We start from the raw sequence: 24,587 nt of genomic DNA on the forward strand, positions 1-24,587 counted from the left end.
ATCGCCACCTCAGCGAGGCATCCACTTTTTATGTCTCTTTTAACACAGTTTCAATTGCTCAACTGATAAAACCAGGTACAATTATCCATTCGCTCCATCGAAAGATGTAGAAACAAACGCCTTTCCCTTCGCTCAAGGATCGGCGTTGAATAAGGCGGAGGAAACTATGAGAACAGCTACTTAGCAACACAATCTGTGACGTCACATTACCAGAAAACATCCAATCTTCCATCTAACAAAGTATCGATTTGGGAATATATCTGCGACAACAAAATTTTGACGGCTTCGTTCAACTAATGGCGAAAACAAACAAGCAAATAAACAAACAAATAAACGGCTGTTTACGAGTGCTTTTAATTTTTGAAATAAATCGAGCAAAATTTGAAAAAAGTCTACAGCACCCGGTATTCCCAGGCGGTCACCCATCCAAGTACTAACCGGGCCCGACGTTGCTTAACTTCGGTGATCGGACGAGAACCGGTGCTTTCAACGTGGTATGGCCGTAGACAACAAAACGTATCAATCTAACCGTTTTGATATTACCTTCTCGATAGGATCGCCACCTCAGCGAGGCGTCCACTTTTTATGTCTCTTTTAACACAGTTTCAATTGCTCAACTGATAAAACCAGGTACAATTATCCATTCGCTCCATCGAAAGATATAGAAACAAACGCCTTTCCCTTCGCTCAAGGATCGGCGTTGAATAAGGCGGAGGAAACTATGAGAACAGCTACTTAGCAACACAATCTGTGACGTCACATTACCAGAAAACATCCAATCTTCTCTCTAACAAAGTATCGATTTGGGAATATATCTGCGACAACAAAATTTTGACAGCTTCGTTCAACTAATGGCGAAAACAAACTAGCAAATAAACAAACAAATAAACGGCTGTTTGCGAGTGCTTTTAATTTTTGAAATAAATCGAGCAAAATTTGAAAAAAGTCTACAGCACCCGGTATTCCCAGGCGGTCACCCATCCAAGTACTAACCGGGCCCGACGTTGCTTAACTTCGGTGATCGGACGAGAACCGGTGCTTTCAACGTGGTATGGCCGTAGACAACAAAACGTATCAATCTAACCGTTTTGATATTACCTTCTCGATAGGATCGCCACCTCAGCGAGGCATCCACTTTTTATGTCTCTTTTAACACAGTTTCAATTGCTCAACTGATAAAACCAGGTACAATTATCCATTCGCTCCATCGAAAGATGTAGAAACAAACGCCTTTCCCTTCGCTCAAGGATCGGCGTTGAATAAGGCGGAGGAAACTATGAGAACAGCTACTTAGCAACACAATCTGTGACGTCACATTACCAGAAAACATCCAATCTTCTATCTAACAAAGTATCGATTTGGGAATATATCTGCGACAACAAAATTTTGACGGCTTCGTTCAACTAATGGCGAAAACAAACAAGCAAATAAACAAACAAATAAACGGCTGTTTGCGAGTGCTTTTAATTTTTGAAATAAATCGAGCAAAATTTGAAAAAAGTCTACAGCACCCGGTATTCCCAGGCGGTTACCCATCCAAGTACTAACCGGGCCCGACGTTGCTTAACTTCGGTGATCGGACGAGAACCGGTGCTTTCAACGTGGTATGGCCGTAGACAACAAAACGTATCAATCTAACCGTTTTGATATTACCTTCTCGATAGGATCGCCACCTCAGCGAGGCATCCACTTTTTATGTCTCTTTTAACAGAGTTTCAATTGCTCAACTGATAAAACCAGGTACCAATTATCCATTCGCTCCATCGAAAGATGTAGAAACAAACGCCTTTCCCTTCGCTCAAGGATCGGCGTTGAATAAGGCGGAGGAAACTATGAGAACAGCTACTTAGCAACACAATCTGTGACGTCACATTACCAGAAAACATCCAATCTTCCATCTAACAAAGTATCGATTTGGGAATATATCTGCGACAACAAAATTTTGACGGCTTCGTTCAACTAATGGCGAAAACAAACAAGCAAATAAACAAACAAATAAACGGCTGTTTACGAGTGCTTTTAATTTTTGAAATAAATCGAGCAAAATTTGAAAAAAGTCTACAGCACCCGGTATTCCCAGGCGGTCACCCATCCAAGTACTAACCGGGCCCGACGTTGCTTAACTTCGGTGATCGGACGAGAACCGGTGCTTTCAACGTGGTATGGCCGTAGACAACAAAACGTATCAATCTAACCGTTTTGATATTACCTTCTCGATAGGATCGCCACCTCAGCGAGGCGTCCACTTTTTATGTCTCTTTTAACACAGTTTCAATTGCTCAACTGATAAAACCAGGTACAATTATCCATTCGCTCCATCGAAAGATATAGAAACAAACGCCTTTCCCTTCGCTCAAGGATCGGCGTTGAATAAGGCGGAGGAAACTATGAGAACAGCTACTTAGCAACACAATCTGTGACGTCACATTACCAGAAAACATCCAATCTTCTATCTAACAAAGTATCGATTTGGGAATATATCTGCGACAACAAAATTTTGACAGCTTCGTTCAACTAATGGCGAAAACAAACTAGCAAATAAACAAACAAATAAACGGCTGTTTGCGAGTGCTTTTAATTTTTGAAATAAATCGAGCAAAATTTGAAAAAAGTCTACAGCACCCGGTATTCCCAGGCGGTCACCCATCCAAGTACTAACCGGGCCCGACGTTGCTTAACTTCGGTGATCGGACGAGAACCGGTGCTTTCAACGTGGTATGGCCGTAGACAACAAAACGTATCAATCTAACCGTTTTGATATTACCTTCTCGATAGGATCGCCACCTCAGCGAGGCATCCACTTTTTATGTCTCTTTTAACACAGTTTCAATTGCTCAACTGATAAAACCAGGTACAATTATCCATTCGCTCCATCGAAAGATGTAGAAACAAACGCCTTTCCCTTCGCTCAAGGATCGGCGTTGAATAAGGCGGAGGAAACTATGAGAACAGCTACTTAGCAACACAATCTGTGACGTCACATTACCAGAAAACATCCAATCTTCTATCGAACAAAGTATCGATTTGGGAATATATCTGCGACAACAAAATTTTGACGGCTTCGTTCAACTAATGGCGAAAACAAACAAGCAAATAAACAAACAAATAAACGGCTGTTTGCGAGTGCTTTTAATTTTTGAAATAAATCGAGCAAAATTTGAAAAAAGTCTACAGCACCCGGTATTCACAGGCGGTCACCCATCCAAGTACTAACCGGGCCCGACGTTGCTTAACTTCGGTGATCGGACGAGAACCGGTGCTTTCAACGTGGTATGGCCGTAGACAACAAAACGTATCAATCTAACCGTTTTGATATTACCTTCTCGATAGGATCGCCACCTCAGCGAGGCATCCACTTTTTATGTCTCTTTTAACAGAGTTTCAATTGCTCAACTGATAAAACCAGGTACCAATTATCCATTCGCTCCATCGAAAGATGTAGAAACAAACGCCTTTCCCTTCGCTCAAGGATCGGCGTTGAATAAGGCGGAGGAAACTATGAGAACAGCTACTTAGCAACACAATCTGTGACGTCACATTACCAGAAAACATCCAATCTTCTATCTAACAAAGTATCGATTTGGGAATATATCTGCGACAACAAAATTTTGACAGCTTCGTTCAACTAATGGCGAAAACAAACAAGCAAATAAACAAACAAATAAACGGCTGTTTGCGAGTGCTTTTGATTTTTGAAATAAATCGAGCAAAATTTGAAAAAAGTCTACAGCACCCGGTATTCCCAGGCGGTCACCCATCCAAGTACTAACCGGGCCCGACGTTGCTTAACTTCGGTGATCGGACGAGAACCGGTGCTTTCAACGTGGTATGGCCGTAGACAACAAAACGTATCAATCTAACCGTTTTGATATTACCTTCTCGATAGGATCGCCACCTCAGCGAGGCATCCACTTTTTATGTCTCTTTTAACACAGTTTCAATTGCTCAACTGATAAAACCAGGTACCAATTATCCATTCGCTCCATCGAAAGATGTAGAAACAAACGCCTTTCCCTTCGCTCAAGGATCGGCGTTGAATAAGGCGGTGGGAAACTATGAGAACAGCTACTTAGCAACACAATCTGTGACGTCACATTACCAGAAAACATCCAATCTTCTATCTAACAAAGTATCGATTTGGGAATATATCTGCGACAACAAAATTTTGACAGCTTCGTTCAACTAATGGCGAAAACAAACAAGCAAATAAACAAACAAATAAACGGCTGTTCGCGAGTGCTTTTAATTTTTTAAATAAATCGAGCAAAATTTGAAAAAAGTCTACAGCACCCGGTATTCCCAGGCGGTCACCCATCCAAGTACTAACCGGGCCCGACGTTGCTTAACTTCGGTGATCGGACGAGAACCGGTGCTTTCAACGTGGTATGGCCGTAGACAACAAAACGTATCAATCTAACCGTTTTGATATTACCTTCTCGATAGGATCGCCACCTCAGCGAGGCATCCACTTTTTATGTCTCTTTTAACAGAGTTTCAATTGCTCAACTGATAAAACCAGGTATAATTATCCATTCGCTCCATCGAAAGATGTAGAAACAAACGCCTTTCCCTTCGCTCAAGGATCGGCGTTGAATAAGGCGGAGGAAACTATGAGAACAGCTACTTAGCAACACAATCTGTGACGTCACATTACCAGAAAACATCCAATCTTCTATCTAACAAAGTATCGATTTGGGAATATATCTGCGACAACAAAATTTTGACAGCTTCGTTCAACTAATGGCGAAAACAAACTAGCAAATAAACAAACAAATAAACGGCTGTTTGCGAGTGCTTTTAATTTTTGAAATAAATCGAGCAAAATTTGAAAAAAGTCTACAGCACCCGGTATTCCCAGGCGGTCACCCATCCAAGTACTAACCGGGCCCGACGTTGCTTAACTTCGGTGATCGGACGAGAACCGGTGCTTTCAACGTGGTATGGCCGTAGACAACAAAACGTATCAATCTAACCGTTTTGATATTACCTTCTCGATAGGATCGCCACCTCAGCGAGGCATCCACTTTTTATGTCTCTTTTAACACAGTTTCAATTGCTCAACTGATAAAACCAGGTACAATTATCCATTCGCTCCATCGAAAGATGTAGAAACAAACGCCTTTCCCTTCGCTCAAGGATCGGCGTTGAATAAGGCGGAGGAAACTATGAGAACAGCTACTTAGCAACACAATCTGTGACGTCACATTACCAGAAAACATCCAATCTTCTATCTAACAAAGTATCGATTTGGGAATATATCTGCGACAACAAAATTTTGACGGCTTCGTTCAACTAATGGCGAAAACAAACAAGCAAATAAACAAACAAATAAACGGCTGTTTGCGAGTGCTTTTAATTTTTGAAATAAATCGAGCAAAATTTGAAAAAAGTCTACAGCACCAGGTATTCCCAGGCGGTCACCCATCCAAGTACTAACCGGGCCCGACGTTGCCTAACTTCGGTGATCGGACGAGAACCGGTGCTTTCAACGTGGTATGGCCGTAGACAACAAAACGTATAAATCTAACCGTTTTGATATTACCTTCTCGATAGGATCGCCACCTCAGCGAGGCATCCACTTTTTATGTCTCTTTTAACACAGTTTCAATTGCTCAACTGATAAAACCAGGTACAATTATCCATTCGCTCCATCGAAAGATGTAGAAACAAACGCCTTTCCCTTCGCTCAAGGATCGGCGTTGAATAAGGCGGAGGAAACTATGAGAACAGCTACTTAGCAACACAATCTGTGACGTCACATTACCAGAAAACATCCAATCTTCCATCTAACAAAGTATCGATTTGGGAATATATCTGCGACAACAAAATTTTGACGGCTTCGTTCAACTAATGGCGAAAACAAACAAGCAAATAAACAAACAAATAAACGGCTGTTTACGAGTGCTTTTAATTTTTGAAATAAATCGAGCAAAATTTGAAAAAAGTCTACAGCACCCGGTATTCCCAGGCGGTCACCCATCCAAGTACTAACCGGGCCCGACGTTGCTTAACTTCGGTGATCGGACGAGAACCGGTGCTTTCAACGTGGTATGGCCGTAGACAACAAAACGTATCAATCTAACCGTTTTGATATTACCTTCTCGATAGGATCGCCACCTCAGCGAGGCATGCACTTTTTATGTCTCTTTTAACACAGTTTCAATTGCTCAACTGATAAAACCAGGTACAATTATCCATTCGCTCCATCGAAAGATGTAGAAACAAACGCCTTTCCCTTCGCTCAAGGATCGGCGTTGAATAAGGCGGAGGAAACTATGAGAACAGCTACTTAGCAACACAATCTGTGACGTCACATTACCAGAAAACATCCAATCTTCTATCTCTAACAAAGTATCGATTTGGGAATATATCTGCGACAACAAAATTTTGACAGCTTCGTTCAACTAATGGCGAAAACAAACAAGCAAATAAACAAACAAATAAACGGCTGTTTGCGAGTGCTTTTAATTTTTGAAATAAATCGAGCAAAATTTGAAAAAGTCTACAGCACCCGGTATTCCCAGGCGGTCACCCATCCAAGTACTAACCGGGCCCGACGTTGCTTAACTTCGGTGATCGGACGAGAACCGGTGCTTTCAACGTGGTATGGCCGTAGACAACAAAACGTATAAATCTAACCGTTTTGATATTACCTTCTCGATAGGATCGCCACCTCAGCGAGGCATCCACTTTTTATGTCTCTTTTAACACAGTTTCAATTGCTCAACTGATAAAACCAGGTACAATTATCCATTCGCTCCATCGAAAGATGTAGAAACAAACGCCTTTCCCTTCGCTCAAGGATCGGCGTTGAATAAGGCGGAGGAAACTATGAGAACAGCTACTTAGCAACACAATCTGTGACGTCACATTACCAGAAAACATCCAATCTTCTATCTAACAAAGTATCGATTTGGGAATATATCTGCGACAACAAAATTTTGACGGCTTCGTTCAACTAATGGCGAAAACAAACAAGCAAATAAACAAACAAATAAACGGCTGTTTACGAGTGCTTTTAATTTTTGAAATAAATCGAGCAAAATTTGAAAAAAGTCTACAGCACCCGGTATTCCCAGGCGGTCACCCATCCAAGTACTAACCGGGCCCGACGTTGCTTAACTTCGGTGATCGGACGAGAACCGGTGCTTTCAACGTGGTATGGCCGTAGACAACAAAACGTATCAATCTAACCGTTTTGATATTACCTTCTCGATAGGATCGCCACCTCAGCGAGGCATCCACTTTTTATGTCTCTTTTAACACAGTTTCAATTGCTCAACTGATAAAACCAGGTACAATTATCCATTCGCTCCATCGAAAGATGTAGAAACAAACGCCTTTCCCTTCGCTCAAGGATCGGCGTTGAATAAGGCGGAGGAAACTATGAGAACAGCTACTTAGCAACACAATCTGTGACGTCACATTACCAGAAAACATCCAATCTTCTATCTCTAACAAAGTATCGATTTGGGAATATATCTGCGACAACAAAATTTTGACGGCTTCGTTCAACTAATGGCGAAAACGAACAAGCAAATAAACAAACAAATAAACGGCTGTTTACGAGTGCTTTTAATTTTTGAAATAAATCGAGCAAAATTTGAAAAAAGTCTACAGCACCCGGTATTCCCAGGCGGTCACCCATCCAAGTACTAACCGGGCCCGACGTTGCTTAACTTCGGTGATCGGACGAGAACCGGTGCTTTCAACGTGGTATGGCCGTAGACAACAAAACGTATCAATCTAACCGTTTTGATATTACCTTCTCGATAGGATCGCCACCTCAGCGAGGCATCCACTTTTTATGTCTCTTTTAACACAGTTTCAATTGCTCAACTGATAAAACCAGGTACAATTATCCATTCGCTCCATCGAAAGATGTAGAAACAAACGCCTTTCCCTTCGCTCAAGGATCGGCGTTGAATAAGGCGGAGGAAACTATGAGAACAGCTACTTAGCAACACAATCTGTGACGTCACATTACCAGAAAACATCCAATCTTCTATCTAACAAAGTATCGATTTGGGAATATATCTGCGACAACAAAATTTTGACAGCTTCGTTCAACTAATGGCGAAAACAAACAAGCAAATAAACAAACAAATAAACGGCTGTTTGCGAGTGCTTTTAATTTTTGAAATAAATCGAGCAAAATTTGAAAAAAGTCTACAGCACCCGGTATTCCCAGGCGGTCACCCATCCAAGTACTAACCGGGCCCGACGTTGCTTAACTTCGGTGATCGGACGAGAACCGGTGCTTTCAACGTGGTATGGCCGTAGACAACAAAACGTATGAATCTAACCGTTTTGATATTACCTTCTCGATAGGATCGCCACCTCAGCGAGGCATCCACTTTTTATGTCTCTTTTAACACAGTTTCAATTGCTCAACTGATAAAACCAGGTACAATTATCCATTCGCTCCATCGAAAGATGTAGAAACAAACGCCTTTCCCTTCGCTCAAGGATCGGCGTTGAATAAGGCGGAGGAAACTATGAGAACAGCTACTTAGCAAAACAATCTGTGACGTCACATTACCAGAAAACATCCAATCTTCTATCTCTAACAAAGTATCGATTTGGGAATATATCTGCGACAACAAAATTTTGACGGCTTCGTTCAACTAATGGCGAAAACGAACAAGCAAATAAACAAACAAATAAACGGCTGTTTACGAGTGCTTTTAATTTTTGAAATAAATCGAGCAAAATTTGAAAAATGTCTACAGCACCCGGTATTCCCAGGCGGTCACCCATCCAAGTACTAACCGGGCCCGACGTTGCTTAACTTCGGTGATCGGACGAGAACCGGTGCTTTCAACGTGGTATGGCCGTAGACAACAAAACGTATCAATCTAACCGTTTTGATATTACCTTCTCGATAGGATCGCCACCTCAGCGAGGCATCCACTTTTTATGTCTCTTTTAACACAGTTTCAATTGCTCAACTGATAAAACCAGGTACAATTATCCATTCGCTCCATCGAAAGATGTAGAAACAAACGCCTTTCCCTTCGCTCAAGGATCGGCGTTGAATAAGGCGGAGGAAACTATGAGAACAGATACTTAGCAACACAATCTGTGACGTCACATTACCAGAAAACATCCAATCTTCTATCCAACAAAGTATCGATTTGGGAATATATCTGCGACAACAAAATTTTGACAGCTTCGTTCAACTAATGGCGAAAACAAACAAGCAAATAAACAAACAAATAAACGGCTGTTTGCGAGTGCTTTTGATTTTTGAAATAAATCGAGCAAAATTTGAAAAAAGTCTACAGCACCCGGTATTCCCAGGCGGTCACCCATCCAAGTACTAACCGGGCCCGACGGTGCTTAACTTCGGTGATCGGACGAGAACCGGTGCTTTCAACGTGGTATGGCCGTAGACAACAAAACGTATAAATCTAACCGTTTTGATATTACCTTCTCGATAGGATCGCCACCTCAGCGAGGCATCCACTTTTTATGTCTCTTTTAACACAGTTTCAATTGCTCAACTGATAAAACCAGGTACAATTATCCATTCGCTCCATCGAAAGATGTAGAAACAAACGCCTTTCCCTTCGCTCAAGGATCGGCGTTGAATAAGGCGGAGGAAACTATGAGAACAGCTACTTAGCAACACAATCTGTGACGTCACATTACCAGAAAACATCCAATCTTCTATCTCTAACAAAGTACCGATTTGGGAATATATCTGCGACAACAAAATTTTGACACCTTCGTTCAACTAATGGCGTAAACAAACAAGCAAATAAACAAACAAATAAACGGCTGTTTGCGAGTGCTTTTAATTTTTGAAATAAATCGAGCAAAATTTGAAAAAAGTCTACAGCACCCGGTATTCCCAGGCGGTCACCCATCCAAGTACTAACCGGGCCCGACGTTGCTTAACTTCGGTGATCGGACGAGAACCGGTGCTTTCAACGTGGTATGGCCGTAGACAACAAAACGTATAAATCTAACGGTTTTGATATTACCTTCTCGATAGGATCGCCACCTCAGCGAGGCATCCACTTTTTATGTCTCTTTTAACACAGTTTCAATTGCTCAACTGATAAAACCAGGTACAATTATCCATTCGCTCCATCGAAAGATGTAGAAACAAACGCCTTTCCCTTCGCTCAAGGATCGGCGTTGAATAAGGCGGAGGAAACTATGAGAACAGCTACTTAGCAACACAATCTGTGACGTCACATTACCAGAAAACATCCAATCTTCTATCTCTAACAAAGTATCGATTTGGGAATATATCTGCGACAACAAAATTTTGACGGCTTCGTTCAACTAATGGCGAAAACGAACAAGCAAATAAACAAACAAATAAACGGCTGTTTACGAGTGCTTTTAATTTTTGAAATAAATCGAGCAAAATTTGAAAAAAGTCTACAGCACCCGGTATTCCCAGGCGGTCACCCATCCAAGTACTAACCGGGCCCGACGTTGCTTAACTTCGGTGATCGGACGAGAACCGGTGCTTTCAACGTGGTATGGCCGTAGACAACAAAACGTATCAATCCAACCGTTTTGATATTACCTTCTCGATAGGATCGCCACCTCAGCGAGGCATCCACTTTTTATGTCTCTTTTAACACAGTTTCAATTGCTCAACTGATAAAACCAGGTACAATTATCCATTCGCTCCATCGAAAGATGTAGAAACAAACGCCTTTCCCTTCGCTCAAGGATCGGCGTTGAATAAGGCGGAGGAAACTATGAGAACAGCTACTTAGCAAAACAATCTGTGACGTCACATTACCAGAAAACATCCAATCTTCTATCTCTAACAAAGTATCGATTTGGGAATATATCTGCGACAACAAAATTTTGACGGCTTCGTTAACTAATGGCGAAAACGAACAAGCAAATAAACAAACAAATAAACGGCTGTTTACGAGTGCTTTTAATTTTTGAAATAAATCGAGCAAAATTTGAAAAAAGTCTACAGCACCCGGTATTCCCAGGCGGTCACCCATCCAAGTACTAACCGGGCCCGACGTTGCTTAACTTCGGTGATCGGACGAGAACCGGTGCTTTCAACGTGGTATGGCCGTAGACAACAAAACGTATAAATCTAACCGTTTTGATATTACCTTCTCGATAGGATCGCCACCTCAGCGAGGCATCCACTTTTTATGTCTCTTTTAACACAGTTTCAATTGCTCAACTGATAAAACCAGGTACAATTATCCATTCGCTCCATCGAAAGATGTAGAAACAAACGCCTTTCCCTTCGCTCAAGGATCGGCGTTGAATAAGGCGGAGGAAACTATGAGAACAGCTACTTAGCAACACAATCTGTGACGTCACATTACCAGAAAACGTCCAATCTTCTATCTAACAAAGTATCGATTTGGGAATATATCTGCGACAACAAAATTTTGACGGCTTCGTTCAACTAATGGCGAAAACAAACAAGCAAATAAACAAACAAATAAACGGCTGTTTGCGAGTGCTTTTAATTTTTGAAATAAATCGAGCAAAATTTGAAAAAAGTCTACAGCACCCGGTATTCCCAGGCGGTCACCCATCCAAGTACTAAGCGGGCCCGACGTTGCTTAACTTCGGTGATCGGACGAGAACCGGTGCTTTCAACGTGGTATGGCCGTAGACAACAAAACGTATAAATCTAACCGTTTTGATATTACCTTCTCGATAGGATCGCCACCTCAGCGAGGCATCCACTTTTTATGTCTCTTTTAACACAGTTTCAATTGCTCAACTGATAAAACCAGGTACAATTATCCATTCGCTCCATCGAAAGATGTAGAAACAAACGCCTTTCCCTTCGCTCAAGGATCGGCGTTGAATAAGGCGGAGGAAACTATGAGAACAGCTACTTAGCAACACAATCTGTGACGTCACATTACCAGAAAACATCCAATCTTCTATCTCTAACAAAGTACCGATTTGGGAATATATCTGCGACAACAAAATTTTGACACCTTCGTTCAACTAATGGCGTAAACAAACAAGCAAATAAACAAACAAATAAACGGCTGTTTGCGAGTGCTTTTAATTTTTGAAATAAATCGAGCAAAATTTGAAAAAAGTCTACAGCACCCGGTATTCCCAGGCGGTCACCCATCCAAGTACTAACCGGGCCCGACGTTGCTTAACTTCGGTGATCGGACGAGAACCGGTGCTTTCAACGTGGTATGGCCGTAGACAACAAAACGTATAAATCTAACCGTTTTGATATTACCTTCTCGATAGGATCGCCACCTCAGCGAGGCATCCACTTTTTATGTCTCTTTTAACACAGTTTCAATTGCTCAACTGATAAAACCAGGTACAATTATCCATTCGCTCCATCGAAAGATGTAGAAACAAACGCCTTTCCCTTCGCTCAAGGATCGGCGTTGAATAAGGCGGAGGAAACTATGAGAACAGCTACTTAGCAAAACAATCTGTGACGTCACATTACCAGAAAACATCCAATCTTCTATCTCTAACAAAGTATCGATTTGGGAATATATCTGCGACAACAAAATTTTGACGGCTTCGTTCAACTAATGGCGAAAACGAACAAGCAAATAAACAAACAAATAAACGGCTGTTTACGAGTGCTTTTAATTTTTGAAATAAATCGAGCAAAATTTGAAAAATGTCTACAGCACCCGGTATTCCCAGGCGGTCACCCATCCAAGTACTAACCGGGCCCGACGTTGCTTAACTTCGGTGATCGGACGAGAACCGGTGCTTTCAACGTGGTATGGCCGTAGACAACAAAACGTATCAATCTAACCGTTTTGATATTACCTTCTCGATAGGATCGCCACCTCAGCGAGGCATCCACTTTTTATGTCTCTTTTAACACAGTTTCAATTGCTCAACTGATAAAACCAGGTACAATTATCCATTCGCTCCATCGAAAGATGTAGAAACAAACGCCTTTCCCTTCGCTCAAGGATCGGCGTTGAATAAGGCGGAGGAAACTATGAGAACAGCTACTTAGCAACACAATCTGTGACGTCACATTACCAGAAAACATCCAATCTTCTATCCAACAAAGTATCGATTTGGGAATATATCTGCGACAACAAAATTTTGACAGCTTCGTTCAACTAATGGCGAAAACAAACAAGCAAATAAACAAACAAATAAACGGCTGTTTGCGAGTGCTTTTGATTTTTGAAATAAATCGAGCAAAATTTGAAAAAAGTCTACAGCACCCGGTATTCCCAGGCGGTCACCCATCCAAGTACTAACCGGGCCCGACGGTGCTTAACTTCGGTGATCGGACGAGAACCGGTGCTTTCAACGTGGTATGGCCGTAGACAACAAAACGTATAAATCTAACCGTTTTGATATTACCTTCTCGATAGGATCGCCACCTCAGCGAGGCATCCACTTTTTATGTCTCTTTTAACACAGTTTCAATTGCTCAACTGATAAAACCAGGTACAATTATCCATTCGCTCCATCGAAAGATGTAGAAACAAACGCCTTTCCCTTCGCTCAAGGATCGGCGTTGAATAAGGCGGAGGAAACTATGAGAACAGCTACTTAGCAACACAATCTGTGACGTCACATTACCAGAAAACATCCAATCTTCTATCTAACAAAGTATCGATTTGGGAATATATCTGCGACAACAAAATTTTGACGGCTTCGTTCAACTAATGGCGAAAACAAACAAGCAAATAAACAAACAAATAAACGGCTGTTTGCGAGTGCTTTTAATTTTTGAAATAAATCGAGCAAAATTTGAAAAAAGTCTACAGCACCCGGTATTCCCAGGCGGTCACCCATCCAAGTACTAAGCGGGCCCGACGTTGCTTAACTTCGGTGATCGGACGAGAACCGGTGCTTTCAACGTGGTATGGCCGTAGACAACAAAACGTATAAATCTAACCGTTTTGATATTACCTTCTCGATAGGATCGCCACCTCAGCGAGGCATCCACTTTTTATGTCTCTTTTAACACAGTTTCAATTGCTCAACTGATAAAACCAGGTACAATTATCCATTCGCTCCATCGAAAGATGTAGAAACAAACGCCTTTCCCTTCGCTCAAGGATCGGCGTTGAATAAGGCGGAGGAAACTATGAGAACAGCTACTTAGCAACACAATCTGTGACGTCACATTACCAGAAAACATCCAATCTTCTATCTCTAACAAAGTACCGATTTGGGAATATATCTGCGACAACAAAATTTTGACACCTTCGTTCAACTAATGGCGTAAACAAACAAGCAAATAAACAAACAAATAAACGGCTGTTTGCGAGTGCTTTTAATTTTTGAAATAAATCGAGCAAAATTTGAAAAAAGTCTACAGCACCCGGTATTCCCAGGCGGTCACCCATCCAAGTACTAACCGGGCCCGACGTTGCTTAACTTCGGTGATCGGACGAGAACCGGTGCTTTCAACGTGGTATGGCCGTAGACAACAAAACGTATAAATCTAACCGTTTTGATATTACCTTCTCGATAGGATCGCCACCTCAGCGAGGCATCCACTTTTTATGTCTCTTTTAACACAGTTTCAATTGCTCAACTGATAAAACCAGGTACAATTATCCATTCGCTCCATCGAAAGATGTAGAAACAAACGCCTTTCCCTTCGCTCAAGGATCGGCGTTGAATAAGGCGGAGGAAACTATGAGAACAGCTACTTAGCAACACAATCTGTGACGTCACATTACCAGAAAACGTCCAATCTTCTATCTAACAAAGTATCGATTTGGGAATATATCTGCGACAACAAAATTTTGACGGCTTCGTTCAACTAATGGCGAAAACAAACAAGCAAATAAACAAACAAATAAACGGCTGTTTGCGAGTGCTTTTAATTTTTGAAATAAATCGAGCAAAATTTGAAAAAAGTCTACAGCACCCGGTATTCCCAGGCGGTCACCCATCCAAGTACTAAGCGGGCCCGACGTTGCTTAACTTCGGTGATCGGACGAGAACCGGTGCTTTCAACGTGGTATGGCCGTAGACAACAAAACGTATAAATCTAACCATTTTGATATTACCTTCTCGATAGGATCGCCACCTCAGCGAGGCATCCACTTTTTATGTCTCTTTTAACACAGTTTCAATTGCTCAACTGATAAAACCAGGTACAATTATCCATTCGCTCCATCGAAAGATGTAGAAACAAACGCCTTTCCCTTCGCTCAAGGATCGGCGTTGAATAAGGCGGAGGAAACTATGAGAACAGCTACTTAGCAAAACAATCTGTGACGTCACATTACCAGAAAACATCCAATCTTCTATCTCTAACAAAGTATCGATTTGGGAATATATCTGCGACAACAAAATTTTGACGGCTTCGTTCAACTAATGGCGAAAACGAACAAGCAAATAAACAAACAAATAAACGGCTGTTTACGAGTGCTTTTAATTTTTGAAATAAATCGAGCAAAATTTGAAAAATGTCTACAGCACCCGGTATTCCCAGGCGGTCACCCATCCAAGTACTAACCGGGCCCGACGTTGCTTAACTTCGGTGATCGGACGAGAACCGGTGCTTTCAACGTGGTATGGCCGTAGACAACAAAACGTATAAATCTAACCGTTTTGATATTACCTTCTCGATAGGATCGCCACCTCAGCGAGGCATCCACTTTTTATGTCTCTTTTAACACAGTTTCAATTGCTCAACTGATAAAACCAGGTACAATTATCCATTCGCTCCATCGAAAGATGTAGAAACAAACGCCTTTCCCTTCGCTCAAGGATCGGCGTTGAATAAGGCGGAGGAAACTATGAGAACAGCTACTTAGCAACACAATCTGTGACGTCACATTACCAGAAAACATCCAATCTTCTATCTCTAACAAAGTACCGATTTGGGAATATATCTGCGACAACAAAATTTTGACACCTTCGTTCAACTAATGGCGTAAACAAACAAGCAAATAAACAAACAAATAAACGGCTGTTTGCGAGTGCTTTTAATTTTTGAAATAAATCGAGCAAAATTTGAAAAAAGTCTACAGCACCCGGTATTCCCAGGCGGTCACCCATCCAAGTACTAACCGGGCCCGACGTTGCTTAACTTCGGTGATCGGACGAGAACCGGTGCTTTCAACGTGGTATGGCCGTAGACAACAAAACGTATAAATCTAACCGTTTTGATATTACCTTCTCGATAGGATCGCCACCTCAGCGAGGCATCCACTTTTTATGTCTCTTTTAACACAGTTTCAATTGCTCAACTGATAAAACCAGGTACAATTATCCATTCGCTCCATCGAAAGATGTAGAAACAAACGCCTTTCCCTTCGCTCAAGGATCGGCGTTGAATAAGGCGGAGGAAACTATGAGAACAGCTACTTAGCAAAACAATCTGTGACGTCACATTACCAGAAAACATCCAATCTTCTATCTCTAACAAAGTATCGATTTGGGAATATATCTGCGACAACAAAATTTTGACGGCTTCGTTCAACTAATGGCGAAAACGAACAAGCAAATAAACAAACAAATAAACGGCTGTTTACGAGTGCTTTTAATTTTTGAAATAAATCGAGCAAAATTTGAAAAATGTCTACAGCACCCGGTATTCCCAGGCTGTCACCCATCCAAGTACTAACCGGGCCCGACGTTGCTTAACTTCGGTGATCGGACGAGAACCGGTGCTTTCAACGTGGTATGGCCGTAGACAACAAAACGTATCAATCTAACCGTTTTGATATTACCTTCTCGATAGGATCGCCACCTCAGCGAGGCATCCACTTTTTATGTCTCTTTTAACACAGTTTCAATTGCTCAACTGATAAAACCAGGTACAATTATCCATTCGCTCCATCGAAAGATGTAGAAACAAACGCCTTTCCCTTCGCTCAAGGATCGGCGTTGAATAAGGCGGAGGAAACTATGAGAACAGCTACTTAGCAACACAATCTGTGACGTCACATTACCAGAAAACATCCAATCTTCTATCCAACAAAGTATCGATTTGGGAATATATCTGCGACAACAAAATTTTGACAGCTTCGTTCAACTAATGGCGAAAACAAACAAGCAAATAAACAAACAAATAAACGGCTGTTTGCGAGTGCTTTTGATTTTTGAAATAAATCGAGCAAAATTTGAAAAAAGTCTACAGCACCCAGTATTCCCAGGCGGTCACCCATCCAAGTACTAACCGGGCCCGACGGTGCTTAACTTCGGTGATCGGACGAGAACCGGTGCTTTCAACGTGGTATGGCCGTAGACAACAAAACGTATAAATCTAACCGTTTTGATATTACCTTCTCGATAGGATCGCCACCTCAGCGAGGCATCCACTTTTTATGTCTCTTTTAACACAGTTTCAATTGCTCAACTGATAAAACCAGGTACAATTATCCATTCGCTCCATCGAAAGATGTAGAAACAAACGCCTTTCCCTTCGCTCAAGGATCGGCGTTGAATAAGGCGGAGGAAACTATGAGAACAGCTACTTAGCAAAACAATCTGTGACGTCACATTACCAGAAAACATCCAATCTTCTATCTAACAAAGTATCGATTTGGGAATATATCTGCGACAACAAAATTTTGACGGCTTCGTTCAACTAATGGCGAAAACAAACAAGCAAATAAACAAACAAATAAACGGCTGTTTGCGAGTGCTTTTAATTTTTGAAATAAATCGAGCAAAATTTGAAAAAAGTCTACAGCACCCGGTATTCCCAGGCGGTCACCCATCCAAGTACTAAGCGGGCCCGACGTTGCTTAACTTCGGTGATCGGACGAGAACCGGTGCTTTCAACGTGGTATGGCCGTAGACAACAAAACGTATAAATCTAACCGTTTTGATATTACCTTCTCGATAGGATCGCCACCTCAGCGAGGCATCCACTTTTTATGTCTCTTTTAACACAGTTTCAATTGCTCAACTGATAAAACCAGGTACAATTATCCATTCGCTCCATCGAAAGATGTAGAAACAAACGCCTTTCCCTTCGCTCAAGGATCGGCGTTGAATAAGGCGGAGGAAACTATGAGAACAGCTACTTAGCAACACAATCTGTGACGTCACATTACCAGAAAACATCCAATCTTCTATCTCTAACAAAGTACCGATTTGGGAATATATCTGCGACAACAAAATTTTGACACCTTCGTTCAACTAATGGCGTAAACAAACAAGCAAATAAACAAACAAATAAACGGCTGTTTGCGAGTGCTTTTAATTTTTGAAATAAATCGAGCAAAATTTGAAAAAAGTCTACAGCACCCGGTATTCCCAGGCGGTCACCCATCCAAGTACTAACCGGGCCCGACGTTGCTTAACTTCGGTGATCGGACGAGAACCGGTGCTTTCAACGTGGTATGGCCGTAGACAACAAAACGTATAAATCTAACCGTTTTGATATTACCTTCTCGATAGGATCGCCACCTCAGCGAGGCATCCACTTTTTATGTCTCTTTTAACACAGTTTCAATTGCTCAACTGATAAAACCAGGTACAATTATCCATTCGCTCCATCGAAAGATGTAGAAACAAACGCCTTTCCCTTCGCTCAAGGATCGGCGTTGAATAAGGCGGAGGAAACTATGAGAACAGCTACTTAGCAACACAATCTGTGACGTCACATTACCAGAAAACATCCAATCTTCTATCTCTAACAAAGTATCGATTTGGGAATATATCTGCGACAACAAAATTTTGACGGCTTCGTTCAACTAATGGCGAAAACGAACAAGCAAATAAACAAACAAATAAACGGCTGTTTACGAGTGCTTTTAATTTTTGAAATAAATCGAGCAAAATTTGAAAAAAGTCTACAGCACCCGGTATTCCCAGGCGGTCACCCATCCAAGTACTAACCGGGCCCGACGTTGCTTAACTTCGGTGATCGGACGAGAACCGGTGCTTTCAACGTGGTATGGCCGTAGACAAACGTATCAATCTAACCGTTTTGATATTACCTTCTCGATAGGATCGCCACCTCAGCGAGGCATCCACTTTTTATGTCTCTTTTAACACAGTTTCAATTGCTCAACTGAATAAACCAGGTACAATTATCCATTCGCTCCATCGAAAGATGTAGAAACAAACGCCTTTCCCTTCGCTCAAGGATCGGCGTTGAATAAGGCGGAGGAAACTATGAGAACCGCTACTTAGCAACACAATCTGTGACGTCACATTACCAGAAAACATCCAATCTTCTATCTAACAAAGTATCGATTTGGGAATATATCTGCGACAACAAAATTTTGACAGCTTCGTTCAACTAATGGCGAAAACAAACAAGCAAATAAACAAACAAATAAACGGCTGTTTGCGAGTGCTTTTAATTTTTGAAATAAATCGAGCAAAATTTGAAAAAAGTCTACAGCACCCGGTATTCCCAGGCGGTCACCCATCCAAGTACTAACCGGGCCCGACGTTGCTTAACTTCGGTGATCGGACGAGAACCGGTGCTTTCAACGTGGTATGGCCGTAGACAACAAAACGTATAAATCTAACCATTTTGATATTACCTTCTCGATAGGATCGCCACCTCAGCGAGGCATCCACTTTTTATGTCTCTTTTAACACAGTTTCAATTGCTCAACTGATAAAACCAGGTACAATTATCCATTCGCTCCATCGAAAGATGTAGAAACAAACGCCTTTCCCTTCGCTCAAGGATCGGCGTTGAATAAGGCGGAGGAAACTATGAGAACAGCTACTTAGCAACACAATCTGTGACGTCACATTACCAGAAAACATCCAATCTTCTATCTAACAAAGTATCGATTTGGGAATATATCTGCGACAACAAAATTTTGACGGCTTCGTTCAACTAATGGCGAAAACGAACAAGCAAATAAACAAACAAATAAACGGCTGTTTACGAGTGCTTTTAATTTTTGAAATAAATCGAGCAAAATTTGAAAAAAGTCTACAGCACCCGGTATTCCCAGGCGGTCACCCATCCAAGTACTAACCGGGCCCGACGTTGCTTAACTTCGGTGATCGGACGAGAACCGGTGCTTTCAACGTGGTATGGCCGTAGACAACAAAACGTATCAATCTAACCGTTTTGATATTACCTTCTCGATAGGATCGCAACCTCAGCGAGGCATCCACTTTTTATGTCTCTTTTAACACAGTTTCAATTGCTCAACTGATAAAACCAGGTACAATTATCCATTCGCTCCATCGAAAGATGTAGAAACAAACGCCTTTCCCTTCGCTCAAGGATCGGCGTTGAATAAGGCGGAGGAAACTATGAGAACAGCTACTTAGCAACACAATCTGTGACGTCACATTACCAGAAAACATCCAATCTTCTATCTAACAAAGTATCGATTTGGGAATATATCTGCGACAACAAAATTTTGACGGCTTCGTTCAACTAATGGCGAAAACAAACAAGCAAATAAACAAACAAATAAACGGCTGTTTGCGAGTGCTTTTAATTTTTGAAATAAATCGAGCAAAATTTGAAAAAAGTCTACAGCACCCGGTATTCCCAGGCGGTCACCCATCCAAGTACTAACCGGGCCCGACGTTGCTTAACTTCGGTGATCGGACGAGAACCGGTGCTTTCAACGTGGTATGGCCGTAGACAACAAAACGTATCAATCTAACCGTTTTGATATTACCTTCTCGATAGGATCGCCACCTCAGCGAGGCATCCACTTTTTATGTCTCTTTTAACACAGTTTCAATTGCTCAACTGATAAAACCAGGTACAATTATCCATTCGCTCCATCGAAAGATGTAGAAACAAACGCCTTTCCCTTCGCTCAAGGATCGGCGTTGAATAAGGCGGAGGAAACTATGAGAACAGCTACTTAGCAAAACAATCTGTGACGTCACATTACCAGAAAACATCCAATCTTCTATCTCTAACAAAGTATCGATTTGGGAATATATCTGCGACAACAAAATTTTGACGGCTTCGTTCAACTAATGGCGAAAACGAACAAGCAAATAAACAAACAAATAAACGGCTGTTTACGAGTGCTTTTAATTTTTGAAATAAATCGAGCAAAATTTGAAAAAAGTCTACAGCACCCGGTATTCCCAGGCGGTCACCCATCCAAGTACTAACCGGGCCCGACGTTGCTTAACTTCGGTGATCGGACGAGAACCGGTGCTTTCAACGTGGTATGGCCGTAGACAACAAAACGTATCAATCTAACCGTTTTGATATTACCTTCTCGATAGGATCGCCACCTCAGCGAGGCATCCACATTTTATGTCTCTTTTAACACAGTTTCAATTGCTCAACTGATAAAACCAGGTACAATTATCCATTCGCTCCATCGAAAGATGTAGAAACAAACGCCTTTCCCTTCGCTCAAGGATCGGCGTTGAATAAGGCGGAGGAAACTATGAGAACAGCTACTTAGCAACACAATCTGTGACGTCACATTACCAGAAAACATCCAATCTTCTATCTAACAAAGTATCGATTTGGGAATATATCTGCGACAACAAAATTTTGACAGCTTCGTTCAACTAATGGCGAAAACAAACAAGCAAATAAACAAACAAATAAACGGCTGTTTGCGAGTGCTTTTAATTTTTGAAATAAATCGAGCAAAATTTGAAAAAAGTCTACAGCACCCGGTATTCCCAGGCGGTCACCCATCCAAGTACTAACCGGGCCCGACGTTGCTTAACTTCGGTGATCGGACGAGAACCGGTGCTTTCAACGTGGTATGGCCGTAGACAACAAAACGTATAAATCTAACCATTTTGATATTACCTTCTCGATAGGATCGCCACCTCAGCGAGGCATCCACTTTTTATGTCTCTTTTAACACAGTTTCAATTGCTCAACTGATAAAACCAGGTACAATTATCCATTCGCTCCATCGAAAGATGTAGAAACAAACGCCTTTCCCTTCGCTCAAGGATCGGCGTTGAATAAGGCGGAGGAAACTATGAGAACAGCTACTTAGCAACACAATCTGTGACGTCACATTACCAGAAAACATCCAATCTTCTATCTAACAAAGTATCGATTTGGGAATATATCTGCGACAACAAAATTTTGACGGCTTCGTTCAACTAATGGCGAAAACAAACAAGCAAATAAACAAACAAATAAACGGCTGTTTGCGAGTGCTTTTAATTTTTGAAATAAATCGAGCAAAATTTGAAAAAAGTCTACAGCACCCGGTATTCCCAGGCGGTCACCCATCCAAGTACTAAGCGGGCCCGACGTTGCTTAACTTCGGTGATCGGACGAGAACCGGTGCTTTCAACGTGGTATGGCCGTAGACAACAAAACGTATAAATCTAACCGTTTTGATATTACCTTCTCGATAGGATCGCCACCTCAGCGAGGCATCCACTTTTTATGTCTCTTTTAACACAGTTTCAATTGCTCAACTGATAAAACCAGGTACAATTATCCATTCGCTCCATCGAAAGATGTAGAAACAAACGCCTTTCCCTTCGCTCAAGGATCGGCGTTGAATAAGGCGGAGGAAACTATGAGAACAGCTACTTAGCAACACAATCTGTGACGTCACATTACCAGAAAACATCCAATCTTCTATCTCTAACAAAGTACCGATTTGGGAATATATCTGCGACAACAAAATTTTGACACCTTCGTTCAACTAATGGCGTAAACAAACAAGCAAATAAACAAACAAATAAACGGCTGTTTGCGAGTGCTTTTAATTTTTGAAATAAATCGAGCAAAATTTGAAAAAAGTCTACAGCACCCGGTATTCCCAGGCGGTCACCCATCCAAGTACTAACCGGGCCCGACGTTGCTTAACTTCGGTGATCGGACGAGAACCGGTGCTTTCAACGTGGTATGGCCGTAGACAACAAAACGTATAAATCTAACCGTTTTGATATTACCTTCTCGATAGGATCGCCACCTCAGCGAGGCATCCACTTTTTATGTCTCTTTTAACACAGTTTCAATTGCTCAACTGATAAAACCAGGTACAATTATCCATTCGCTCCATCGAAAGATGTAGAAACAAACGCCTTTCCCTTCGCTCAAGGATCGGCGTTGAATAAGGCGGAGGAAACTATGAGAACAGCTACTTAGCAACACAATCTGTGACGTCACATTACCAGAAAACATCCAATCTTCTATCTCTAACAAAGTATCGATTTGGGAATATATCTGCGACAACAAAATTTTGACGGCTTCGTTCAACTAATGGCGAAAACGAACAAGCAAATAAACAAACAAATAAACGGCTGTTTACGAGTGCTTTTAATTTTTGAAATAAATCGAGCAAAATTTGAAAAAAGTCTACAGCACCCGGTATTCCCAGGCGGTCACCCATCCAAGTACTAACCGGGCCCGACGTTGCTTAACTTCGGTGATCGGACGAGAACCGGTGCTTTCAACGTGGTATGGCCGTAGACAACAAAACGTATCAATCTAACCGTTTTGATATTACCTTCTCGATAGGATCGCCACCTCAGCGAGGCATCCACTTTTTATGTCTCTTTTAACACAGTTTCAATTGCTCAACTGAATAAACCAGGTACAATTATCCATTCGCTCCATCGAAAGATGTAGAAACAAACGCCTTTCCCTTCGCTCAAGGATCGGCGTTGAATAAGGCGGAGGAAACTATGAGAACAGCTACTTAGCAACACAATCTGTGACGTCACATTACCAGAAAACATCCAATCTTCTATCTAACAAAGTATCGATTTGGGAATATATCTGCGACAACAAAATTTTGACGGCTTCGTTCAACTAATGGCGAAAACAAACAAGCAAATAAACAAACAAATAAACGGCTGTTTGCGAGTGCTTTTAATTTTTGAAATAAATCGAGCAAAATTTGAAAAAAGTCTACAGCACCCGGTATTCCCAGGCGGTCACCCATCCAAGTACTAACCGGGCCCGACGTTGCTTAACTTCGGTGATCGGACGAGAACCGGTGCTTTCAACGTGGTATGGCCGTAGACAACAAAACGTATAAATCTAACCATTTTGATATTACCTTCTCGATAGGATCGCCACCTCAGCGAGGCATCCACTTTTTATGTCTCTTTTAACACAGTTTCAATTGCTCAACTGATAAAACCAGGTACAATTATCCATTCGCTCCATCGAAAGATGTAGAAACAAACGCCTTTCCCTTCGCTCAAGGATCGGCGTTGAATAAGGCGGAGGAAACTATGAGAACAGCTACTTAGCAACACAATCTGTGACGTCACATTACCAGAAAACATCCAATCTTCTATCTAACAAAGTATCGATTTGGGAATATATCTGCGACAACAAAATTTTGACGGCTTCGTTCAACTAATGGCGAAAACGAACAAGCAAATAAACAAACAAATAAACGGCTGTTTACGAGTGCTTTTAATTTTTGAAATAAATCGAGCAAAATTTGAAAAAAGTCTACAGCACCCGGTATTCCCAGGCGGTCACCCATCCAAGTACTAACCGGGCCCGACGTTGCTTAACTTCGGTGATCGGACGAGAACCGGTGCTTTCAACGTGGTATGGCCGTAGACAACAAAACGTATCAATCTAACCGTTTTGATATTACCTTCTCGATAGGATCGCAACCTCAGCGAGGCATCCACTTTTTATGTCTCTTTTAACACAGTTTCAATTGCTCAACTGATAAAACCAGGTACAATTATCCATTCGCTCCATCGAAAGATGTAGAAACAAACGCCTTTCCCTTCGCTCA

At 41.7% G+C, this 24,587-nt stretch overlaps 44 non-coding genes across 44 annotated transcripts; all 44 read right to left on the reverse strand.

Annotated features, from left to right (window-relative positions):
* Positions 1-389: 389 nt before the first annotated feature.
* Positions 390-508, reverse strand: LOC141913443 (5S ribosomal RNA). Its single transcript, XR_012620309.1, has one exon. It is a non-coding gene; the product is annotated as a 5S ribosomal RNA (ribosomal RNA).
* Positions 509-944: 436 nt separating this feature from the next.
* LOC141913454 (5S ribosomal RNA) lies at positions 945-1,063 on the reverse strand. Its single transcript, XR_012620320.1, has one exon. It is a non-coding gene; the product is annotated as a 5S ribosomal RNA (ribosomal RNA).
* Positions 1,064-1,499: 436 nt separating this feature from the next.
* Positions 1,500-1,618, reverse strand: LOC141913721 (5S ribosomal RNA). The gene has a single exon (XR_012620570.1). It is a non-coding gene; the product is annotated as a 5S ribosomal RNA (ribosomal RNA).
* A 437-nt stretch (positions 1,619-2,055) lies between these two features.
* On the reverse strand, positions 2,056-2,174 carry LOC141913466 (5S ribosomal RNA). The gene has a single exon (XR_012620331.1). It is a non-coding gene; the product is annotated as a 5S ribosomal RNA (ribosomal RNA).
* Positions 2,175-2,610: 436 nt separating this feature from the next.
* Positions 2,611-2,729, reverse strand: LOC141913477 (5S ribosomal RNA). The gene has a single exon (XR_012620342.1). It is a non-coding gene; the product is annotated as a 5S ribosomal RNA (ribosomal RNA).
* A 436-nt stretch (positions 2,730-3,165) lies between these two features.
* Positions 3,166-3,284, reverse strand: LOC141913725 (5S ribosomal RNA). The gene has a single exon (XR_012620574.1). It is a non-coding gene; the product is annotated as a 5S ribosomal RNA (ribosomal RNA).
* Positions 3,285-3,721: 437 nt separating this feature from the next.
* On the reverse strand, positions 3,722-3,840 carry LOC141913489 (5S ribosomal RNA). Its single transcript, XR_012620353.1, has one exon. It is a non-coding gene; the product is annotated as a 5S ribosomal RNA (ribosomal RNA).
* Positions 3,841-4,278: 438 nt separating this feature from the next.
* Positions 4,279-4,397, reverse strand: LOC141913500 (5S ribosomal RNA). The gene has a single exon (XR_012620364.1). It is a non-coding gene; the product is annotated as a 5S ribosomal RNA (ribosomal RNA).
* Positions 4,398-4,833: 436 nt separating this feature from the next.
* Positions 4,834-4,952, reverse strand: LOC141913512 (5S ribosomal RNA). Its single transcript, XR_012620375.1, has one exon. It is a non-coding gene; the product is annotated as a 5S ribosomal RNA (ribosomal RNA).
* Positions 4,953-5,388: 436 nt separating this feature from the next.
* On the reverse strand, positions 5,389-5,507 carry LOC141913759 (5S ribosomal RNA). Its single transcript, XR_012620606.1, has one exon. It is a non-coding gene; the product is annotated as a 5S ribosomal RNA (ribosomal RNA).
* A 436-nt stretch (positions 5,508-5,943) lies between these two features.
* On the reverse strand, positions 5,944-6,062 carry LOC141913525 (5S ribosomal RNA). Its single transcript, XR_012620386.1, has one exon. It is a non-coding gene; the product is annotated as a 5S ribosomal RNA (ribosomal RNA).
* Positions 6,063-6,499: 437 nt separating this feature from the next.
* Positions 6,500-6,618, reverse strand: LOC141913537 (5S ribosomal RNA). The gene has a single exon (XR_012620398.1). It is a non-coding gene; the product is annotated as a 5S ribosomal RNA (ribosomal RNA).
* A 436-nt stretch (positions 6,619-7,054) lies between these two features.
* On the reverse strand, positions 7,055-7,173 carry LOC141913549 (5S ribosomal RNA). The gene has a single exon (XR_012620409.1). It is a non-coding gene; the product is annotated as a 5S ribosomal RNA (ribosomal RNA).
* A 438-nt stretch (positions 7,174-7,611) lies between these two features.
* On the reverse strand, positions 7,612-7,730 carry LOC141913561 (5S ribosomal RNA). Its single transcript, XR_012620420.1, has one exon. It is a non-coding gene; the product is annotated as a 5S ribosomal RNA (ribosomal RNA).
* A 436-nt stretch (positions 7,731-8,166) lies between these two features.
* LOC141913573 (5S ribosomal RNA) lies at positions 8,167-8,285 on the reverse strand. The gene has a single exon (XR_012620431.1). It is a non-coding gene; the product is annotated as a 5S ribosomal RNA (ribosomal RNA).
* A 438-nt stretch (positions 8,286-8,723) lies between these two features.
* LOC141913707 (5S ribosomal RNA) lies at positions 8,724-8,842 on the reverse strand. Its single transcript, XR_012620557.1, has one exon. It is a non-coding gene; the product is annotated as a 5S ribosomal RNA (ribosomal RNA).
* A 436-nt stretch (positions 8,843-9,278) lies between these two features.
* LOC141913744 (5S ribosomal RNA) lies at positions 9,279-9,397 on the reverse strand. Its single transcript, XR_012620592.1, has one exon. It is a non-coding gene; the product is annotated as a 5S ribosomal RNA (ribosomal RNA).
* Positions 9,398-9,835: 438 nt separating this feature from the next.
* LOC141913584 (5S ribosomal RNA) lies at positions 9,836-9,954 on the reverse strand. The gene has a single exon (XR_012620442.1). It is a non-coding gene; the product is annotated as a 5S ribosomal RNA (ribosomal RNA).
* A 438-nt stretch (positions 9,955-10,392) lies between these two features.
* Positions 10,393-10,511, reverse strand: LOC141913596 (5S ribosomal RNA). Its single transcript, XR_012620453.1, has one exon. It is a non-coding gene; the product is annotated as a 5S ribosomal RNA (ribosomal RNA).
* A 437-nt stretch (positions 10,512-10,948) lies between these two features.
* On the reverse strand, positions 10,949-11,067 carry LOC141913608 (5S ribosomal RNA). The gene has a single exon (XR_012620464.1). It is a non-coding gene; the product is annotated as a 5S ribosomal RNA (ribosomal RNA).
* A 436-nt stretch (positions 11,068-11,503) lies between these two features.
* Positions 11,504-11,622, reverse strand: LOC141913746 (5S ribosomal RNA). The gene has a single exon (XR_012620594.1). It is a non-coding gene; the product is annotated as a 5S ribosomal RNA (ribosomal RNA).
* Positions 11,623-12,060: 438 nt separating this feature from the next.
* On the reverse strand, positions 12,061-12,179 carry LOC141913620 (5S ribosomal RNA). Its single transcript, XR_012620475.1, has one exon. It is a non-coding gene; the product is annotated as a 5S ribosomal RNA (ribosomal RNA).
* Positions 12,180-12,617: 438 nt separating this feature from the next.
* Positions 12,618-12,736, reverse strand: LOC141913708 (5S ribosomal RNA). The gene has a single exon (XR_012620558.1). It is a non-coding gene; the product is annotated as a 5S ribosomal RNA (ribosomal RNA).
* Positions 12,737-13,172: 436 nt separating this feature from the next.
* Positions 13,173-13,291, reverse strand: LOC141913745 (5S ribosomal RNA). Its single transcript, XR_012620593.1, has one exon. It is a non-coding gene; the product is annotated as a 5S ribosomal RNA (ribosomal RNA).
* Positions 13,292-13,727: 436 nt separating this feature from the next.
* LOC141913747 (5S ribosomal RNA) lies at positions 13,728-13,846 on the reverse strand. Its single transcript, XR_012620595.1, has one exon. It is a non-coding gene; the product is annotated as a 5S ribosomal RNA (ribosomal RNA).
* Positions 13,847-14,284: 438 nt separating this feature from the next.
* Positions 14,285-14,403, reverse strand: LOC141913631 (5S ribosomal RNA). Its single transcript, XR_012620486.1, has one exon. It is a non-coding gene; the product is annotated as a 5S ribosomal RNA (ribosomal RNA).
* Positions 14,404-14,839: 436 nt separating this feature from the next.
* LOC141913748 (5S ribosomal RNA) lies at positions 14,840-14,958 on the reverse strand. The gene has a single exon (XR_012620596.1). It is a non-coding gene; the product is annotated as a 5S ribosomal RNA (ribosomal RNA).
* Positions 14,959-15,396: 438 nt separating this feature from the next.
* On the reverse strand, positions 15,397-15,515 carry LOC141913709 (5S ribosomal RNA). The gene has a single exon (XR_012620559.1). It is a non-coding gene; the product is annotated as a 5S ribosomal RNA (ribosomal RNA).
* Positions 15,516-15,953: 438 nt separating this feature from the next.
* Positions 15,954-16,072, reverse strand: LOC141913643 (5S ribosomal RNA). The gene has a single exon (XR_012620497.1). It is a non-coding gene; the product is annotated as a 5S ribosomal RNA (ribosomal RNA).
* A 438-nt stretch (positions 16,073-16,510) lies between these two features.
* LOC141913782 (5S ribosomal RNA) lies at positions 16,511-16,629 on the reverse strand. The gene has a single exon (XR_012620628.1). It is a non-coding gene; the product is annotated as a 5S ribosomal RNA (ribosomal RNA).
* Positions 16,630-17,065: 436 nt separating this feature from the next.
* Positions 17,066-17,184, reverse strand: LOC141913781 (5S ribosomal RNA). Its single transcript, XR_012620627.1, has one exon. It is a non-coding gene; the product is annotated as a 5S ribosomal RNA (ribosomal RNA).
* Positions 17,185-17,620: 436 nt separating this feature from the next.
* LOC141913750 (5S ribosomal RNA) lies at positions 17,621-17,739 on the reverse strand. Its single transcript, XR_012620598.1, has one exon. It is a non-coding gene; the product is annotated as a 5S ribosomal RNA (ribosomal RNA).
* A 438-nt stretch (positions 17,740-18,177) lies between these two features.
* Positions 18,178-18,296, reverse strand: LOC141913656 (5S ribosomal RNA). Its single transcript, XR_012620509.1, has one exon. It is a non-coding gene; the product is annotated as a 5S ribosomal RNA (ribosomal RNA).
* Positions 18,297-18,734: 438 nt separating this feature from the next.
* On the reverse strand, positions 18,735-18,853 carry LOC141913667 (5S ribosomal RNA). The gene has a single exon (XR_012620520.1). It is a non-coding gene; the product is annotated as a 5S ribosomal RNA (ribosomal RNA).
* A 432-nt stretch (positions 18,854-19,285) lies between these two features.
* Positions 19,286-19,404, reverse strand: LOC141913680 (5S ribosomal RNA). Its single transcript, XR_012620531.1, has one exon. It is a non-coding gene; the product is annotated as a 5S ribosomal RNA (ribosomal RNA).
* A 436-nt stretch (positions 19,405-19,840) lies between these two features.
* On the reverse strand, positions 19,841-19,959 carry LOC141913691 (5S ribosomal RNA). The gene has a single exon (XR_012620542.1). It is a non-coding gene; the product is annotated as a 5S ribosomal RNA (ribosomal RNA).
* A 436-nt stretch (positions 19,960-20,395) lies between these two features.
* LOC141913702 (5S ribosomal RNA) lies at positions 20,396-20,514 on the reverse strand. Its single transcript, XR_012620553.1, has one exon. It is a non-coding gene; the product is annotated as a 5S ribosomal RNA (ribosomal RNA).
* Positions 20,515-20,952: 438 nt separating this feature from the next.
* Positions 20,953-21,071, reverse strand: LOC141913714 (5S ribosomal RNA). Its single transcript, XR_012620564.1, has one exon. It is a non-coding gene; the product is annotated as a 5S ribosomal RNA (ribosomal RNA).
* A 436-nt stretch (positions 21,072-21,507) lies between these two features.
* On the reverse strand, positions 21,508-21,626 carry LOC141913726 (5S ribosomal RNA). The gene has a single exon (XR_012620575.1). It is a non-coding gene; the product is annotated as a 5S ribosomal RNA (ribosomal RNA).
* A 436-nt stretch (positions 21,627-22,062) lies between these two features.
* LOC141913752 (5S ribosomal RNA) lies at positions 22,063-22,181 on the reverse strand. The gene has a single exon (XR_012620599.1). It is a non-coding gene; the product is annotated as a 5S ribosomal RNA (ribosomal RNA).
* Positions 22,182-22,619: 438 nt separating this feature from the next.
* Positions 22,620-22,738, reverse strand: LOC141913738 (5S ribosomal RNA). Its single transcript, XR_012620586.1, has one exon. It is a non-coding gene; the product is annotated as a 5S ribosomal RNA (ribosomal RNA).
* A 438-nt stretch (positions 22,739-23,176) lies between these two features.
* On the reverse strand, positions 23,177-23,295 carry LOC141913749 (5S ribosomal RNA). The gene has a single exon (XR_012620597.1). It is a non-coding gene; the product is annotated as a 5S ribosomal RNA (ribosomal RNA).
* A 436-nt stretch (positions 23,296-23,731) lies between these two features.
* On the reverse strand, positions 23,732-23,850 carry LOC141913761 (5S ribosomal RNA). Its single transcript, XR_012620608.1, has one exon. It is a non-coding gene; the product is annotated as a 5S ribosomal RNA (ribosomal RNA).
* A 436-nt stretch (positions 23,851-24,286) lies between these two features.
* On the reverse strand, positions 24,287-24,405 carry LOC141913774 (5S ribosomal RNA). Its single transcript, XR_012620620.1, has one exon. It is a non-coding gene; the product is annotated as a 5S ribosomal RNA (ribosomal RNA).
* Positions 24,406-24,587: the final 182 nt, after the last annotated feature.

This window comes from Tubulanus polymorphus, chromosome 11 (assembly GCF_964204645.1).
Source record: "Tubulanus polymorphus chromosome 11, tnTubPoly1.2, whole genome shotgun sequence".
NCBI lineage: Eukaryota > Metazoa > Nemertea > Palaeonemertea > Tubulaniformes > Tubulanidae > Tubulanus > Tubulanus polymorphus.